Source organism: Rhododendron vialii, chromosome 3a (genome assembly GCF_030253575.1).
Source record: "Rhododendron vialii isolate Sample 1 chromosome 3a, ASM3025357v1".
Taxonomy (NCBI): Eukaryota; Viridiplantae; Streptophyta; class Magnoliopsida; order Ericales; family Ericaceae; genus Rhododendron; species Rhododendron vialii.
Genome location: NC_080559.1, coordinates 1,763,039 through 1,783,603, shown reverse-complemented (window position 1 = coordinate 1,783,603; position 20,565 = coordinate 1,763,039). Strand labels below are relative to the sequence as shown.

At 36.6% G+C, this 20,565-nt stretch overlaps 1 protein-coding gene and 1 long non-coding RNA gene across 1 annotated transcript; both read left to right on the top strand.

Annotated features, from left to right (window-relative positions):
* LOC131320819 (uncharacterized WD repeat-containing protein C2A9.03-like) overlaps positions 1 to 20,565 on the top strand; it is a 154,593-nt gene that overhangs the window by 102,612 nt on the left and 31,416 nt on the right.
* On the top strand, positions 1,675 to 19,875 carry LOC131320825 (uncharacterized). The gene is made up of 3 exons (XR_009198362.1): positions 1,675 to 1,791; positions 3,554 to 3,753; positions 19,819 to 19,875. It is a non-coding gene; the product is annotated as an uncharacterized LOC131320825 (long non-coding RNA).

Genomic DNA, 20,565 nt, shown 5'->3' with positions numbered 1-20,565 from the left:
AGGGCTTCATCCGAGCAGTTTTTATTTGAACCGTTTGATGAAAAACAAACAAAAACTGTTCGGATGAAGCCTTTCCGTTCTTTTTTTTTTTGCTGATTTCTCGCGAATACCCTTAAAATCACGTTCTGAACACATTGAGCGGCTTGGATCATTGAAATTATATCGGAAAAGGGAAGTCATAATTTATTAAGTTAAGGTGGTCCTTAGGAGAAGGGGACTATATATATATATATGGGGTGGTTCCACTAACACTTATTTTGACACCGGTTTTATTTTAGAGTCCCACGAATAATCGAAGCCGTTCAATATGTTTAAAACATATTTTTAAGACTCTCATAGAAAATTAGCTTATTTGGATATTGGTACCTGATTGATCGAGATTTATCCCTAATTTTGACAGGATAAAATGAATGAGTCAATCAAGGCCTTGTCGATATCAGAATGACCTAATTTTTATAGAAGCACTTAAAAACATTTTTTAAACATACTGAATAGCTCCAATTATTTGCTGAGACTCTGAAAACAAAAATTTGGATATTGGTATCTGATTGATCTGGTTTTATCCCTAATTTTGATAGCATAAAATGAATGAGTCAATCAAGGCCTTGTCGATATCAGAATGAGTTGATTTTCACGGAAGCACTTAAAAACATATTTTAAACTTATTGAACAGATCTGATTATTTGCTAAGACTCTAAAAACAAAAATACTCAAAATAGAGCTCTTGCAAGCTGTCTTTGATTTACAAGATCTGTTTTATTGATGAACTATGGAATGCAGAGAATGGATCACCACCACTGTCACATGGGTGGGTATGGGATCCAAGATCTGTTCTATTCCCTTTGATGTTCTTCCATGTGCTGCATTCCGTATTTTTGTTTTTGTTTTTGTTTTTGTTTTTTTTAAGACTAGTTGTATTCTTTTTAAAATGTGGTGATTTTATTTTAAGAAAGTGAAAGAACATCATATATATGTACATAGTCTCCTTCTCTTAAGGGATCCCTTACATACCTTATATGCGGACTTTTAACATGAGTCGTTGGATTGTGTTTTCAATGGTCCGGATCTGCTGGTCCCTCACATGCCTTATATGTGGACTTTTAACATGAGTCGTTGGATTGTGTTTTCAACAGTTCGGATCTGCTGGTGGCAGATCCGAACTGTTGAAAACACAATCCAACGACTCATGTTAAAAGTCCGCATATAAGGTATGTAAGGGATCCCTTAGGAGAAGGCTGGTGTATATGTACATATAGCTATACATTTGATAACTAGGAATAGAGTTACACGCACTTCGACTAATTATTAGAGGATCGATCTTATTATTCACAAAATTAGGGCAAAGTCCATATTATTTGGCCACGTAACACATTAGAGGTAAAGAAAGATCTAGAAGGAACAAACTCTTAAATCTCAATCCTTAATCATGAGGCCAACCGCTCATTATATACTAGTTTTGGAGGGTGGGGTTAGGAGGAGTCAAACTCTGACATGAACCCAGTTGTTAAATTATCAAACCATGTTTAATTGGCCAGAAATCAACTACTGAAGATACCGACGTATAACATTATTTTTTATTACGTTTGGTTTTCAAAACTAACTTGTAGCATTATTTTTAATGTGGTTATTCAACTGTAACTAAAGCAATGTTTTCATTCAAACATGTAGTTTCCTATTCTTATTCGGCCCATAGCTTTGCCTTCATTCGACTTGCGACAAAAGGTGTGTGGTGAACCAGAGGGGTTATATACCAGCTGAGACATCTTAGCTTGGTTGGTGACCAAGAACGAGGTATTCCTTCAAGCATTCCTTGGCGTTATTTTTCACTGTGTTCGGTTGCTAGTTTAGTTTTAGTTTTGTTTCTAATCATTACCCTATATATTTCTCCAATCATTACCTTGTATCTCCAATTATTAATTTTATTTCTCTCTCTATCTCTCTCCAATCATTACCCCTCTCTCCAATCATTACCCTATTTCTTTCTCCACCCACTACCAAGACTAAACTAAACTAAACTACCAATCAAACAAAGCCTTTATATTTTTGGGTGAATTCTCAGTGTTACTTGATGAACTCAGCTTCTCTGCAGTTGGGACTATCTGGTACAGCAGGCTCACAATCGGTTTTCATCTCGATGATTCAAGTTGCGCGTTCGTATTATAGGGCTCATTGAATACGCTCCGTCAATGTAAAAAATTCAAGTTGATCGAAAATTGGCAACCACTTCATCGAAACACTTTTATTTAGGAGAAAAAAAAAGGTGTAACAATTTTTTGCAAAACTACAGTGTTCGGATCCAATGGACCTTAGAGGTGTTTGATCCACTTGAATTTGTTTTCAGTTACTACTTGATGAGCCCCACAATATGAACAGTTTAGATCATCCAGATTGGATTCCCGTTTGGACAAATTCTACCGATTTGGGACTACGCGCGGAGAAACTAAGTCCTCTTCTGCTTATGAATTTATGCAGTTATAGACAACTCTCTTTGTTTTTATACTGGACTGTATTAGCGTAGACACATCAGGAATAAGATGGTATAAGTTAGGAGGAAGAGGGAAAAGGAATAAGAGGGTAAGTACTTGGTCGATGAGTTTAAAATATAGTCGTTTTGTTTTTTCGAGGAGGATAAAGTAGAAGGATTCCAATCGTTCACTTTTGCTGCCTCTAATTTCCTCTTTCTTGATTACTAACCATTAATTTACCGTCTTTTTGTTGAATTGATGATAAATTCATCATTTCAGTGTGCATGATAAATTTATCATCGTGCATGATAAATTTATCATCATTAATTCAAATACATTTTAGGGCAAAGTCCATTTTGACCTCCTGTGGTTATCGTCATGTGTGGATACCCCTCTCATAGTTCAAATTGACCACATAATGTACCTGTGGTTTTGAAAATGTGCGGATGGACCCCCTGCCGTCATGTTTTCCATCCATATTAACAAACACAATATTAAAAGACCGATATACCATCATCATGTCCCTTGATTCTTCTTCTTTTTTAAATCTAATCACATCATCCCCTATGCTAAAAATTATATCCAAACCGTTGATATTGTAAATTTTGATGAGTACTACATATGCCGAAATTCAAGTCAATCAAAAAAATGAAAAGCTTATGGTCGAATCGATTTTGTTATGAAATTAAAAATTTTAAATTTGAATTTACTAAAAATTAGATCACTGGGTTATTGATGCCTGATCGAAATGATTTTTTACAGAGATACTCTATCATTTATTTAATATATTATGAATTACTCAAATTACATTCTAGAAGCGTATGAGATACACTTTCGTTAATATGGATGGAAAACATGAGAGTATGGGGTCTATCCGCACATTTTTAAAACCACAGGTTGGTTATGTGGTCAGTTTTAAACCATAAAGGGAGGTATCCGCACATGACGATAGCCACAGGGGGTGAAAGTAAACTTTGCCCAACATTTTATTAGGTGATAAATATACCGTCAATTTTAATAATTTTTCTGTTGATCTATACTGTCCATAGTCCCTATAGATAATTCATTATTTTGAGTTTCTTTCTCAGAACTAGTGGGCATTATGATCATCAAGTGCGGTGACGAAATATAAAATTTTGTTTACAACTTCTCATTCAACGATCATCTCACTGTCTGCCATTCAAAACTCGAGTTTCCTATTCATTTTATGCTTGCGACAAGAGGTGCGTAGTGCCCCGGAGGCCTAGAGTACTAAGACATCCTAGCTTGGTCGGAGAACTGGGAAAAGGTATGCCTTCAACGCAGCCTTGGTTTCATTTGATTTTACATACATGGTTATAAATAGCTCTTTGTTTTATACAAGTGCGTGCCCCCTAAACAGAAAGGAAAAAGAAGGTAAACAATGGTATAACTTGCAAGGTTTAAAAGATTTAATACTTGTAAGATGATGGTTTAAAGAATCAAACCATTAACTTGTTCGGATTGAAGACAAAAGTTCAAACTCACCAACACACAAACTCTCATGAGCTTGGATACTATGAATCGTAGAAAAACAAACTAGAGAAATAGAGGAAGCGAAAGAGAACACATAGATATACAAGATTCGGCAACTTATCTACTCCCTAGGAGCCACACCAGTCCGCTAGAATCAATAGAGGAAACTCTCCTAGTCTCTCTGTTATAACTTATGATAGGAAGAAAAGAAGCTGAAAATTGAACGTACATTTTATTCATAAGACCCAACAACTTAAATAGAAGATTACATGAACTAGCATACCACTAATTTAGGAACCAACTAACAGCTGTACCAGAAAACAAGGAACTGAATCGAAACAGATTATCCCACTACTAAGACTCCTATAAATCTGGTAAAACAACAACCTCCTAAAGACTAGGACAATCAAAGACTTATTCAAATTACAAAATAAAACCAAAAACTTAACACCCTCCCTTAAACTGAGTGCTCTATTGACATTCAGTTTAGGAAGAGTTCTTCACCTGCCCAGCCCCTCCGGTAGTGTGTCGTCCCTCTCAGCTTGCTTGTTGCCGAGTAACCTTGCAGCTCCCTTCGTCAAATTGGATTCTCCATTGAACAAACACCGAGTAAGCTCCGCAGCTTCATGAACATTCCCAACTTGAGGGGTTTGGTCATAATATCTGCAACTTGATCTTCACTTTTGCAAAAGATCAAATCAACAGTTCCATCCTTGGTGTGGTCTCTTAAGAAGTAAAACTTCACGTCAATATGTTTGCTTCTTCCATGTAGAACTGGATTCTTGGAGAGTTTGATTGCAGAGTTATTGTCACAGAAAATTGTAATAGCACCTTGCCTCTTGAAATAAAGCTCTTCAAGAATTTTCTTCAACCATATTGCTTGATAGACACATGAAGTGGCAGCAACAAATTCAGCCTCAGTGGTTGATAAAGTGACGATTGGCTGCTTCTTTGATGACCATGAAACAACCCCTGAACCTAGCATAAAGACATACCCCGAAATGCTTCTTCTATCATCTTGATCTCCAGCATAATCACTATCAGTGAAGCCTCTCAAATCTGATCTTTCTCCCTTCTTGTAGAACAACCCAAATTTCCAAGTACCTTGCAAATATCGAAAGATCCTCTTGGCCACTAGAAGATGTAACTCAGTAGGATTCTCCATGTATCTACTAATGAGACTCACAGAATACATTATGTCTGGCCTTGTTGTAGTCAAATACATTAAACTTCCAACAATTTACTTGTAAAGTGTCCTATCAACCTTCTTTCCATCATGATCTTTAGTTAGCTTCAGACCAAACTCAGTTGGTGTGCTCACAGAATTGCAATTTTTCATCTGAAACCTGCCTAAAATTTTTTGCACATATTTCTTTTGAGAAATAAAAATTCCAGTAGGAAGCTGCACCACTTTGATACCAAGAAAGTAATGCATCTTACCAAGATCAGACATTTCAAATTCAGCCATCATGGACTCCTTAAATTTCTCAAACATGGCACTATCATTTCCAGTATAAATCAAATCATCGACATATAAGCAGACAATGAGCATTCTCCCTCCATCTTCAATCTTTATGAAAAGTGTATGTTCATAAGGACATTTTTGAAATCCTTCCTTCAAAAAATAAGTTTCTATACGATTATACTAGGCCTGTGGAGCTTGCTTTAATCCATATAGAGCCTTCTTTAATTTACACACTTTATGCTCATTTCCAAGTTTCACATAACCAGGAGGTTGATCGATAAATACAAGTTCTTTCAAATCTCCGTGGAGGAATGCCAATTTCACGTCCAACTGGAAGATAGTCCATGAGTTTTGAGCTGCTAATGCGATCACCAATCTGATTGTGTCATGCCTTGCAACCGGAGCAAAGACTTCTTTGTAATCAACACTGAACTCATGCTTGTAGCCCTTGGCCACCAAGCGTACCTTGTACTTGTCAACTTCACCATTCTCCTTCAACTTTGTCTTGTAAACCCACTTTACACCAATTGTTTATTGCCCTTGTGGAAGATCAGATAGCTCCCACGTGTCATTCTTTTCGATGGCTGCAATTTCAGCATCCATAGCCTTCCGCCATTTTGATTCTTTGACAGCACTTTCGAAAACTGTAGGGTCACAATCTGAAAATAGAGCAAAGTGAGTGAGTGGATCATCAGATTGATCAATTCCAGTTACTTGATAATCCGACATCCATGCTCGCCTCTTCCGAACACGATGAGAACGTGATCCAGCTATTGCTTCAACCTGTTCATCAACTTCGGGTGTTGTTGGTGTGATTTCAGAGGCCATAGAAGCTTCATTTTGAGGATTCTCAAGATCAGCAGTTGTTGGAACAAACTGCTGCTGGGACTGCTTTGCTTCATCATTATCTTCTCCATCAAAACTTGTTGGAATTTGTTCTTCAACAACATTTGTATTCCATGGCCAGGTTTGATCTTCATCAAAAACAACGTCTCGACTGATAAGGATTTTCTTAGTGCTAGGATTGTAAAGCTTATAAGCTTTTGATTGATCACTAACACCAAGAAAAATGCACTTCTCTCCCTTGTCATCAAGCTTTTTCCTCTTCTGATCTGGAATATGGGCGTATGCTATACACCCAAATATTCTGAAATGATCTACCGCCGGTCTTTGTCCGCTCCATGCTTCCTCTGGTGTCATGTTTTGAACAGCAAGTGTGGGACTTCTATTCAAAACATGAATGCTCCAATTAACTGCTTCGGGCCAGAAATTCTTCAGAATACCACTTCTTCTCAGAAGGCTTCGCACCATGTTCATTATAGTGCGATTCTTCCACTCGCAAACGCCATTCTGTTGGGGCATATAAGCTGCTGTAAGCTGTCTCTTGATTCCATGGGTCTCACAAAAGTTTGCAAATTCATGTGAGTTATATTCTCCACCACGATCTGTGCGAAGAATTTTTATTGGGCTGCCAACCTCTTTCTCAACAAGTGCTTTATAGCTTTTAAAGGCTGCAAAGGCTTCAGATTTTTCTTTCAAAAAATAAACCCAGATTTTACGACTATAATCATCAATGAAGGTAATTATGTATCTTTTACCTCCAATAGAGCATGGCATTATTGGCCCACAGATGTCGGAATGAACAAGCGCCAATGCCTTCGTTGCTCTCGATGATGGTCCTTGTGGAAATTGATTACGGTGTTGTTTGCTAACAACACATTCTTCACAAACTCCAGACGGAGCTGCGATTTGAGGAAGGCCAATCACCATATTTTTCTGTTGTAAAGTCTTCAATCCACCAAAGTGTAGGTGACCATAGCAAAAATGCCATAGCCATGCCGCATCCCGCTCTTTTGCTAAGAAGCATGAATGAGTGGTGTTGTGGAGATGAAACGGGAACATGCGATTCGCCGTCATGTTAACTTGAGCAATTAAGCCCAACTTTGCATCCTGAATTTGACAAACTCCACATTTGATAGAAACCTCCTATCCCTTTTCTTGCAACTGACCCACTCTAAGCAAGTTAGACTTTAAATCTGGCACAAAAAGAACATTAGAGATAGTGTGTGTGAGATTTCCTTTGGGCTGGATAGTTACACTTCCTTTTCCCATAACAGCCATCGTGGAATTGTCGCCGAACTTAACAGTGTTGCAGAAAGATTCATCCAAGTTAGAGAACAACTTCTTATCCCCACACATGTGATTGCTGCAGCCAGTGTCTAAATACCACAAGTTCTGTTGGGTTTCTTCCTTCACGTGACACACCAATAAAAGAGACACTTCCTCTTCTTTTTCTGCAAAGTTAGTTCATTCGCTACTTTGTCTATTCAAATTAGTACGGCATTCTGACTGATAATGACCATACGTATGACATTTGTAGCATTTAACATTGGACTTGTCTGCTGACTTTGGTCCATAAGAAGTTGAGTGATAACCACCACGTCCTCTTCCTCTTCCTTGAAATTGATTCTCTTGATGTTGATGATGTTATTGGCTTCCACGATCGTTGTTGCCTCTGCCTCCTCGACTTCGACCTCTGCCTCTACCACGTCCTCTATCAGCTCTACTTGGTGTAGAATGATTTTCTAATGAGACCTTCAATGCTTGTTCCTCTTTCTCCTATTGGTTAATTTTTTGCTCATGAACCAACAAAGAACTCTGTAATTCATCAATCGAAAGTTCATCAATATTGTAACGCCCCGGATTTTGGGTACGTTAAATAAAACATTTTATTGAAATAAAAACTGAGTCCGGCTCTTTATTACAACAAAAACATAAAAGAAGTACTTTTATTACAAACGGTAGGGAATTAAGGTTCCTAACTACTGCTCCGCTTGTTCTTCCATCACGGCTACCTCCTCGGCTCCGTAGGCTTCCAAGGTGTAAAGTTCACCATGTTCATCTATGAAATCTGACATATTATACCGGTGTCGCCACCAATATAATAGGTCAGGGTCACCAAAAAGGCAACACCGTGAGCTTAAAGGCTCAATAGAATAATCCAAACCCTCTAACCCTTAACTTACCACAATACAACACATAGTCAAAGAATTTCTCATAGCATGTTTATTTAACCAATACTAACAACACATTTGTTAACAATTAACGTTGGTGACCAAGTTTTGTGAGTTTCTCCTACTTGACTCCTCGTAGATAGTGTCAACTTTTTTCCACATTTCATCACCTTTTCAAAACTCGTTTTAACACACCCAACCTCGGTTCCGCCGTTCCGGTCTCCCTAGTATCCTCACAATGGTTCCGCCGTCCCGGGCTCCCATTGGCACACATTGCATTGGCTCCGTAATGCGGATAACCAAGCACACACCCAACCTCAGTTCCGCCGTTTCGGACTCCCGAGTATCCTCACAATGGTTCCGCTGTCCCGGTCTCCCATTGGCACACAAATCACACACCTCACAATGGGCTACTACGTCCGGCCACATTGTGGTTTCCAAAACATTTCATACTTTTCAAAACACACCCTTTCATAAATCACACCCTAGATGTCATGTTTCTACTTTCTCGATTTCCGTGTCTCATTTCTCATGCATAGACTCCGCGGTGAGACTTTTCACATACAATATCATTCATTGTAATATTCAATCTAACAAGATCATTCATTTTAAGCTACTTGACATGCTTGAATCACTTAACAATGAACATCATGCATCTCAAAAGATAACCTTATTTATTTCAAATATAACGATCAAAGTTACTTCCAAATGAACTTATTATGATACAAAACTACTTATATTTGGGATATTTAGGCAAGGATAACTACTTGAGATGGAAGTTAAGGAAATTCTATCGTGCTTCTTGGCGGTAGTAGTCGACTAAGAAGATTGGTCGTCGGTTTTGGATTTCGGCAGCGTAACGGCGTCGGTTTGCTTCGAAAGGAAGAGAGATGAACTTTTCTCTTCCTAGAAACAACTTTCTAACTTAACTAAGCTACTTTAAAGATCTAACGGTGGTTTTGGAAGGTGGTTTGGTGGTTTCTCTCAAGAACACTCAAGAACACAAGAAAAGAAGAATTTTGGAAGCAAGAACTCTTGAAATTTCTAGAGAGAAGTTGGAGCAATGGTTTGAGGTGTGAGTTTAAGCTTGGAGTGAGCTTCTATTTATAGGCAAAGGCTCTCCCTCTCTCCCTCTTGGCCGGCCCCTCTCTCTCTCTCTCTCTCTCTCTCTCTCTCTCTCTCTCTCTATGTCACACTTTTTCTTCACATGTCAAGATTGATGGAAAGCTTGATGGGTTAGGCCATGGGGCTATTTAGGCTTGCATGGCTATTCTTAGTCCTTGGATGGAATTCTTGGAAGATATGTTGGTAAGGAGGAGACATGGGTACAAGATTCATGGCTTAAACAATTGAAAGTTGTACAATGGAGGTTAATGGGGTTAAGATTTGGCTAGGAAAGGAATCACCAAAGATTTTGAAGTACTTTGGAAGATCAAGGTCAAGTACACATCAAATCCTTCTTCTTCTTCCTTCTTCTTTCCCTCTCTCTCTCTCCTTCTCTCTCTCCTCTCTCGGCCTCTCTCTCTCTCCCTCACGGCTCTCTCTCTCCTCTCTCCTCTCTCTCTCTCTCCCATGTACTAGCTATATACATATGTATATATATGTACAAACATGTAAGAATACAAATAAATATAGAGTACTTTTGGTACTAAGGGCAATTTAGTCTTAAAGGGGTCAAGATTTTCCCAATAAACAATTATAAAGTACGGGTACTTTAATTAATATAATAATGTACTTTTGTACTCCCGGGAATCTTAACAAAACATTAGTTTAATCGGTTAAGTACTTTGTTTGAAAGATGAGCCTATTACCCAATGGTTAATAGAATCCCTAATGGTTATTATCCAAAGGATAATAAGGTACAGGTACTTTAAATACTAAACTATGTTTTTGGAAAGACTACATGTCCTTTTGTAAAATCCCATGTGTTTATATATATATGTACTTAATCAATTAAATAAAGAAAAGGCTTTTGTCCAATGGGTAAAGATTACCCTAACGGTTATTATCCAATGGTCCAAGGTTACTTGGGCATTTTTATTAGAAAAAATAATTAAAAGTACTTTTCAAAATATATATAAATGTCAATCATAGTACTTTTGCCTAAATCTTTCAAAATCCTTTTAATATACAGAAATGGGTTTCTTTTATCCAATGGATAATAATTCCCCTAACATTTATCGTCCAATGGATAAAGAATAAAACCAAAATAATAAAAGAAAATAAATAAACAATTTCTAGTCTAGGGTTCAAAAGGTTCAAAAGGTTGAAGATGGGTAAAACGGTCAATCTTTGGTTAGGGAAAAGTAACTTGGTGGCCTTCTAGTTTGGTTACTCCATCAAGCCGGTTAGAAGCTAACTAGGCTTGCTAAGTCGGACTTAATAGTCAAGAAACGATCCTTGAGGGCTAAAGTGCAATTAGGGTTTCTTAGTCGGGAAATACGATAATAAGGCATTCGATTTCTTAAAGACCAACTGTAATACGAATTAAATAAGAAAACCAACAAGCAGTTAAGAGAAATTAAGAAATTTCGAATAACAACGAGATTTTTATTGAACGAAAAATTGGAGTTGTTACAAATATCATTAGCTTCTTCTATAGAACAGACAACAAAATTAAATTTTGTTGCCATGGATCGAAGAATCTTTTCAACAACGGTGACGTCGGTGGTCTTGTCGCCATGGATCCGCATCTTGTTGACGATTGTCAGCGTTCTTGAAAAATAATCTGTAACTGACTCTCCTGATTTCATTCGAAGCATTTCGAACTCTGAACGAAAGGCTTGAAGCTGCAGCCTCTTTGCCCTTGCTGATCCTTGGTACTTCTTCTTCATAGAATCCCAAATATGCTTGGCGCTGTCCATGCAAAGAATGGTTTCCAAGATTGAGCGATCAATAGCTTGGAAGAGATAATTCTTTGCTTTGAGATCTTTCAACTTCAGCCCTTCAAGCTCCGCCTTTTGCGCATCTGTCAGCACAACACCTTCGACTGGTTCTACTACTCCAGAAACAACCACCGTCCAGTATTCTTTGGACCTTAAGAAGTTCTCCATGAGCATGCTGCAATGATCATAGTGACCATCAAAGCGTGGAATGGCTGGCTGCGCAAAAGTTTCTGAAGCCATCGCTTTCTTATGCTGCTACACAGCGGAAAAACAAGTGAATTAGAAGTAAAGCAGTAAAGCTGCTACTATACCCACTCTCTATCTCACTTTTCTCACTCGGTGGCTCTGATACCACTGTTATAACTTATGACAGGAAGAAAAGAAGCTGAAAATTGAACGTACATTTTATTCATAAGACCCAACAACTTAAATAGAAGATTACATAACTAGCATACCACTAATTTAGGAACCAACTAACAGCCGTACCAGAAACTTAACACTCTCTCTACAAGTACAACAGCTTTTCCTCTAAAAAAATATGAAGTTCTAACTTTAAAAATCTGTTTTAGGGCTTGAATACATTCTGTCTCACGAACGGGCTGCCCGGGTGGAAGTCACGACCACTTGGGCGAAATATATTAAGACCTCCCTGTTTTCTGTGCACTGAGAGCCATCTGAACGGCCATCAATTCTGTCAAAACGGGATTTCCAGAAAACGCAGAAACAGCATCAGGCTTCACGCCTAACGTAACTTGCCCAAGTAAAGATTGCAAGACATAGGGAAAATGATGCATGTTCAAACACAAGACAAAACAATGAACATTTTTCTTTATCAGCAAAGAAAATTTTCATTCATCACAAGAATAAAAAATTAAAACCGTAAAATAAGAAAAGAAAGATATGGAAAGAGTTTTGGAGGGTGCACAGTACCCTCCTACTATTTCTCGCAAATTCTCAGCCTATCTCACAGCCTTTTAATGTTTTACAATTTTGAAAGAGAAAAACAAGAAGAAGAAAAATGCAGTTAAGCGAAGTGCCAACTCTGCAACCGACACCACCCAAACAGCCCAATGCGGCCATCATTGTTCTTACACGATTAGTACCTACTACTGCCACTAAACAACCCCTAGACATTACATAATCAGCCCCCATAGCGGCACTCAATCAGCCTCAAAGTGTCCCTAAATCAGCCCCCAAAACAGCCCCATGTAACCCTTAAATCAAGAGAGAAATTTATTCACGGAACGGTTCCGTATAATCTCATCCGTTCATCTTGGCAATTAATAGTTGAGATATATTTTCAAATTTTGATCGGCAAAAAATATTTTTGACCGTGAAAATTGGTTTTCAATTTAGATCGTTCAAAAGTTGGACAAGCTCCGTAAAACTTCGTTTACTGAGCCTCCATAACAAAGTTTTTCTCTTAAATCAAACTCCAAATAAGCCTCACAAAAACCCCAAATCAACCAGAAAAACAGCCCCCGAAAAACCCCTTAATTAGCCCCAAATACCGCTAAGTCAGCCTCACAACCCAAAATTAGACCCCAAATCACCCCTGAAACAAACCCCAAAATCAACCTGACAAAAACCCCTAAATCAGCCCTGACCTACAAAACAACCTCAAATATCTCTTAAATCGGCCTCATAGGCCATAGCAACCCAAAAACATACCCAAAACTACCCCTACCACACAAAAAAAAATAAAATGAAAAACCACATTTTCCTCCGTCAGTGTCACTGCAAAGCAGCCCTCAACATGCCCCATCTGGTCCACCTCAGGCAGCACCACTGTGCACCGTCATCACGGCCTCACAGATTTGCCGCCGACGAGATTCAAAGATATGTTGGTGAGTAGTGGATACAAGCTTTGCCAAGCACAAAAACATAATACCTTAGAATATATATATATATATATATATATACATATATATATATATATATATATATATATAGAGAGAGAGAGAGAGAGAGAGAGAGAGAGAGAGAGAGAGAGGACACTTCTAATAAGGGCGTCCTTATTTTCGTTATTTGCGGATGTCACTAGTAGCCATTGGATTGTGATTTTAATAGTCCAGATTTTAATGAAATTTTTCAAGGGAAAAGTTAATTGTGACTGGTCATAAATCTTTCATAGATTTGGACAATTGAAATCATGATCTAACGGTTGACACCAGAAGTCCGCAAATAACGAAAATAAGTATACCCTCATTAGAAGCACCCTTATAATATATATATATATATATATATATATATATATATATATATATAGAGAGAGAGAGAGAGAGAGAGAGAGAGAGAGAGATCTTTTCAGGTCTGGACCTCCCATTTTTCGATTGAATTTCAATGATCCGAGCCGCTCAATGTGATCAGAATGTGATTTTTAAGGGTACTCGCGAGAAATCAGCAAAAAAAAAATGATCGGAAAGGGCTTGATCCGAATAGTTTTTTATTGAACGGTTCAGTAAAAAACTGCTCGGATCAAGCCTTTTCTGATCATTTTTTTGCTGATTTTTCGCGAGTACCCCTTAAATCACGTTTTGAACACATTGAGCTGCTCGAATCATCGCAATCCAACAGCTAAGACACAAATCCGGATCATAAGAAAATCCGAACGAGTGGACCTGAAAAAAACTGTATATATATATATATATATATATATATATATATAGATAACCACAAACAAGATTGCTAAACAAAACAGACGCCACATCCATAATACTCCATCATTAATCGTATGACACAATATAATCAATTTCCGTAATACTTAGACGTCTCCCAATGTGATTTCACCCGCCCGGCCCCCGCCCCCCATCCCCCCCGGCCCAACGGCAAACCAACAAATATGTCTCCGAAATTATGTTCAAGGTTAGAGTCGATTCATAAGTTTTGGAGGCTGAAGGCGAACCTCTTAAATGAGATATCCCTATATTTTTAATACAAAAGTTGGTTTAGAAAGAGTTTTATAAAAACAAATTATTACTGAAGATTTACCATTATCATAAATAAATAAAAAACCATAAATTTTTTGCCAATTAGATCAATTGCTCAAGATAATGAAACTTGATAGAAGTGGAGATAGTAAAAGAGGGGTCTCAAGATATGCCATATACAAGTATTTTTCATCCACTGTCGTTGGTTGTTGTGTTCCTTCCGTTTGAGTCGTCAGACGTCAAGCGTTTTTTCTTTTTTTGATCGCCTCTACCGTTTCTCAGTGTAATGGGTTATGGCCTACGAAAGTTGATAATTAGTATTTTTAATTAGTAACTCCACCAATGGGGCTATTTTGTGTAAGGAGACTTAGTGCAAAAAAAATTTTAGGAGCGCACACGCACACACACACATATATATATAGTCCGGATCAAGTCCACACCCCTTTCCATCCGCATTGTCCACACCTCTTCTTTTCTGATCGAATTTCGATGATCTGAGCTGCTCAATATGATCAGAACGTGATTTTAAAGTTATCCGCAAGAAATTGGCAAAAAAAAATAATCGGGAAGGCCTTTATCCGAACATTTTTTATTTATATTTTATTAAACGGTTCAATAAAAAACTGCTCAATCAAACCTTTCCCGATGTTTTTTCTTTGCCGATTTCACGTAGGTACCCTTAAAATCACGTTCTGAACATATTGAGCGGCTCGGATCATTGAAATTCGATCAGAAAAAGGGAGGTGCGGACGGGAAGGAGTGTGAACTTGAACCGGACTGTGTGTATATATATATATATATATATATATATATATATATACGGCTCTTATAAGGACCACCTCATTTTAATAAAATGCGAACCTCCCTTTTCCAATCGAATTTTGATGATCTGAGCGCTCAATGTGTTCAGAATGTGATTTTAAGAGTACTCGCGAGAAATTAGCAAAAAAAATGATCGGGAAGGATTTTATCCGAGCAGTTTTTGTTTATTTTTTATTGAACGGTTCAAACAAAAACTGTTCGGATGAAGCCCTTCCCAATCATTGTTTTTGTCAATTTCTTGCGGGTATCCTTAAAATCACGTTATGAACATATTAAGCGGCTCATATCATCAAAATTCGATCGAAAAATAGAAGAAATGAGGAGATCCGCATTTTAGTTAAAATACGGACTCCTTCATTTGAGACTGGCTATGTGTATGTATGTGTGTGTGTGTGTGTGTGTGTGTGTGTGTGTGTGTGTATATAAGGGTCTTAGAGTTTTGGGAATCCTCATTTTTAGCCTTTTTTTGGGGCCTGAAACACATATTTCTCTCACCTCTCTTCTCTCTTCTAAGTCGGCCTTGTTCAAGGTTCACCTAAAAGAACTATCCGAAAATAGAAGACAAGATAATTAACCAAGTCATTAGACAATGTATGTAAAATTAGCAGTCATGGAAACAATCCAAAATAATTCTAGCCCAAACCAAGTAAGCCAAGCTCAAAGTATTCGACATCTATCCACACTCACAAGTTGCCCCGGTAATTAGGGTGGATGCCCAAGTTTTAGGAGAATTTTTCAAGGTCTGGGGTTCGATTCCCACCGGATGAGTAACCTGAAGTTAGTGGAGGGACCGTGACTGGTGTGACTGCACTAGCTTCTTCAGAGGTTTGGTTTGACTAGTCGTACAGCCTGAAAAACCCAAATTTCTACTATCCAACTCCTTAATCCTCATATATATGGATATTTATCACAATATCACAAGTCCTACGGCCGAACATATATTGATCAATTTAATAATCAACCACACGTCTTACAACAGAGCCTCTAATCCGTTGAACCATACTTAAATTAGTCCTCACGAGAGTCCAAACAAATTATCGAATTCATATTATAATTTTATATTTTTATGTAACAAACAAGTCTCCCAAATTTCATAGTCTATTTCTGTAACGCCCTGAATTTTGGAAACGTTAAAAGAACAGTTTTATTGAAATTTCAAAATACAATCTGGCTCTTTATTACAACATAACTCTCACAAGAGTACTTTCATTACAAAAGGGAGTGGAATCTAAGGTTCCTAACTACAGCTCCGTTTGCTCCTCCATCCTAGCCAGCTCTTCAGCTCCAAAGGCCCCTAAGGTGTACAGCTTGCCTTGATCATCTATAAGGTCTAACACATTATACCAGCGTCGCCACCAGTATAATATGTCAGGGTCACCCAAGGTAACACCGTGAGCTACAAGAGCTCAATAGAACAATCCATACCCACTAACCCATAACTTACAAACAACAGATCATATACCACAAATAGTAACAGTAACACATCCACATTCGCTATTCAAACTATTGTTGGTGTCCATGATTTGTCTGAATTTCTCCTACGCGACTCATCGTAGACCGTGTCACCATTTTTCATATTCCAAAATCATTTTCAACACACCCAACCTTAGTTTCGCCGTTCCGAGTTTCCGAGTATCCTCACAATGGTTCCGCCGCACCGGGTTCCCATTGGCACACAATTTGCATTGGCTCCTCTCTGCGGATAACCAAGCCATACCTCACCATGGTTCCGCCGCTACGGGTTTCCATGGGAATGCACACAGCCTCACAATGGTTCCGCTATTTCGGATTCCTAATAGAACACACTCAAAACTCACACCACACAATAGGCTACCACGTCCGGCCATATTGCGGTTTCCAAACATTTCACCCTTTTCAAACACGCCTTTTCATTAACCACACTCTAGGCGTCATGTTTCTACTTTCTCAATTTTCGTGTCTCGTTACATGCATAAACTCCGCGGTAGGACTTCTCATGTACGAAACCATAAAATCAATCATTGAAATCTTGAAACTAATCTAACAAGATCATCCAACTCTATATTACAAGTCATGCTCATAACCATTCAAAATATCAAAATACGAATACTTAAAGATCGAGTGTATAAGATTACTCTTCATGCATTACAACCAATGTATACATAGGGATAGTGATTAAGATTAATCTACGTATACTTAGAGTAAGTAGGTAAGGATAAACTACATATACTAAGGAGTAGTGGATAGAGAGAATCTACCGTTCTTCTTGGCGGTAGTGACGACTCCGAAATGTAAGTTGACAATCGAACGGAGTGACTTCCTAGGGTTGGCTTCCGGTAGCTTCGAAAGTGAAAGGTTTCTCTCGAAACTAAATCTTGACTAAGAACAAGGCGTGGTGGTTTAGTGGCGGCTTTGAATGAGTTTCTTGAAGAACTTTAAGAAGAACTCAAGAACACTAAGAACAAGGAAGAACAAAGTAAGAACTCAAGAATTCTAGAGAGAGAAGTTGAATGGTTGGAAGGTGTGAGTTGAATGTCAAGAATGAGATGCTATTTATAGCAAAAGTCTTGGCTATTACTCAAGAGATAAAATTTTCCCTAACAATTATTGTCCATTGAGTAAAAGGTCTTGAATGACTAGATTTGTACTTTAGGAAGTTTTGCTTGCACAACTCCCATTAAAGTATTTCCAATTAGGCATATGCTCCTATTAAAATATTAGATCATGTACTTTGAAAAATCTGTGGTATTTATATTATATAATATATATATATATATATATATATATATATATATATATGTACATGTCCATATATTCAAATATATAAATAAGTACTAAGTATCCAATAAAATATAATAACAAGATTTCCTTATTTAAATAATTCAAGAAGTACTAGTACTATATATTTATTAGTGTACTTAAAAATCCAGGGAATTAGATACATCCATATTTTAATGCATATGAACACATGGGAAAATCTAGGAAGAAATTATTTAATGGATCCTAGTACTTTGTTGGAAGATTGATTTTATTAACCAATGGATAATTTTTCCCCTAATTTTTATTGACCAAAGGATGATAGAGTGAGGTAATATTTATATATGTCCAAATATATATATATATATATATATGTGTGTGTGTGTGTGTGTGTGTGTGTGTGTACTATACAATCTAGGTAGATTTTCAAATCAAAAATCCTTATTAAAATATTTTAAATTGACACATGTTGTCATAGAATATTAGATTTTGTACTTGAAAATCTAAGTAGTAAATCCATGGTACATACATATATAATCTAATATATAACCACATGGTGAATCTAGGAAAAGATTTATTTAGTCATCTTAGTACTTATTGGAAGATTTACTCTATTATCCAATGGATAATATTTACCCTAGTAGTTATTGACCAATGATTAAAGAAGTAAAGAAATATATATATATATATATATATATATATATATATATATATATATATACACACTTAAATAATATATACATGTACTTTGGGCATGTGTTTATAAGCCTATATATAACTATATATGAGTACTTTATCAAATCTAGTATAAAATATCTTTGATAGAAAATCTAGGTTTCTTATTATCCAATGGGTAAAATTTTTTCCAACTTTTATCGACCAATGGGTAAAGGTTCATCTAGGGTTAGAAGAAGGTAACTAGATGACTTGGTAGTTAGGTTCCTTCAACTAATCGGTTAGAAGCTAATTAGGCTTGTTAAGTAGAGTTTCTAGCCAAGAAATATAATTTAAGGATTTTATTTACTCACTTAGAAAAATATACAAGTACTTTTATAAGCATACTTGCCTTTAAAAAATGACCATTTTGCCCGGGGTTGAAAGATTCAATTTTTACAAGCCTCAAGTCTAATTACGGCGGATTATTAGAAATTGAAAATGAATTTTAAAAGTAATACCAAGTAATTAAAAATAAAATTTAAATATTTAACAAAATTTTTATTTACCGAAAATCAGGGCCGTTACAATTTCATATATCCAACCACATGGTGGCAAAACTAGAATTCTACAATAAATACAATCTAAACTAATCACCAAAAGCAAAGTTCAAGACGGGTACCGATAATACTAATTGGATAAAATGGGATACAAGGGAACTATGTGGATTGTCAATTGAATTGCCAATCAAAAAGCAGCTCAATTGTTTGGATACCACAATTTTAATTTTTAGAAGGTTGTCCGTATAATTTTTTACTTTTTCTAAAAAAATTCAAAAAAGATAAACACGGTCAACAAAATCACTGAAAAGACTAACCACCAAATAAATCACTAATTAAAAAAACAAGAATAAGTTATGTTAGTTCAAACTCCAGCGTAGCATTTATTGGAGAAGATTGTAGTTTAATTAGGATGATATTCTATTTCCCAAGTGAGGGTGAAAATGAAATTGGGGATAAAGAAAACTTTGTGGTTAATATAGAACAACTCTATCATTGGTGGAGGTCGTTTTCAATTTTAAAACTTGAGTGAGGATTTCTGTAATTATAAAAATCCTCAAGGAAGCTCGTTGGAATTTTCCAAAAGTAGAATTTTAATTAAAAGACTTCATGGTACGCAATAAACTTTTTTTTATTTGTTTGGTAAAATAGGTATGCCATAAACTTCACTCTTTTGGTGTTGATTATAGTGTTAGATATATAAAATAGCTCATTGAAATCATTCTATATTGTTCGGATGAGTGTGTTTTTATGAGTAGTGGGATACTAGTGATTACTATTTGCTTAATTTCAGATCCCACCAATATGCCTAAAGATTGGCTGATATCATTAATCAACCATATATGGGATAATAGTGATTACTAGCTAATTTATTCAGGTATGCTGCCCTTATAACTTTAATCTTTTGGTCTTTATTATAGTGTTAGATATCATATATATAGCTCATTGAAATTAACTTGTAGTGTTAGATATCATATATATAGCTCATTGAAATTAACTTGTCTACAGTATTAAAGAACTCGTAGTTCAAAGTTGAAAAAAAGTTTGTTAACTTATTTGTCGAAGGGTAAAGACCTACAAAAAATTGTCCAAAATTTTAGCTGACTAGAAACAAAAATTGTTCAAAACACAATTTCCTTTTCTTCTAAGAAAATATGGGAATCATCTCGTTTGCAGTCACTTAGTTGAACTGCACCCTTAAGTTCAGGTCTTTTGTGAACCCTCTCGGTCCCGTAGGGGCAGAGCTAGCATTTACATATAGAGGGGGGCAAAACTTTGAACATGAATTTCCTCATATTCACATGGTTATTGAATTTTTAAGTTTTCCTTGCATACAATTTAATAATTCAATATGTCATTAAATCTAAGGAATAATATTGTACAAGAAAAATTATAAGCTATTTTCTATTTATATATAATTGGCCAAACATTCATACACAAACAACAAGAATTAATTGTTTTCCACTACATTAACCACTTTATATTTAATTTTTTGAAGGTTAGGGGGACCAGTAGAGTACATTAAAACTATTTATTGTGT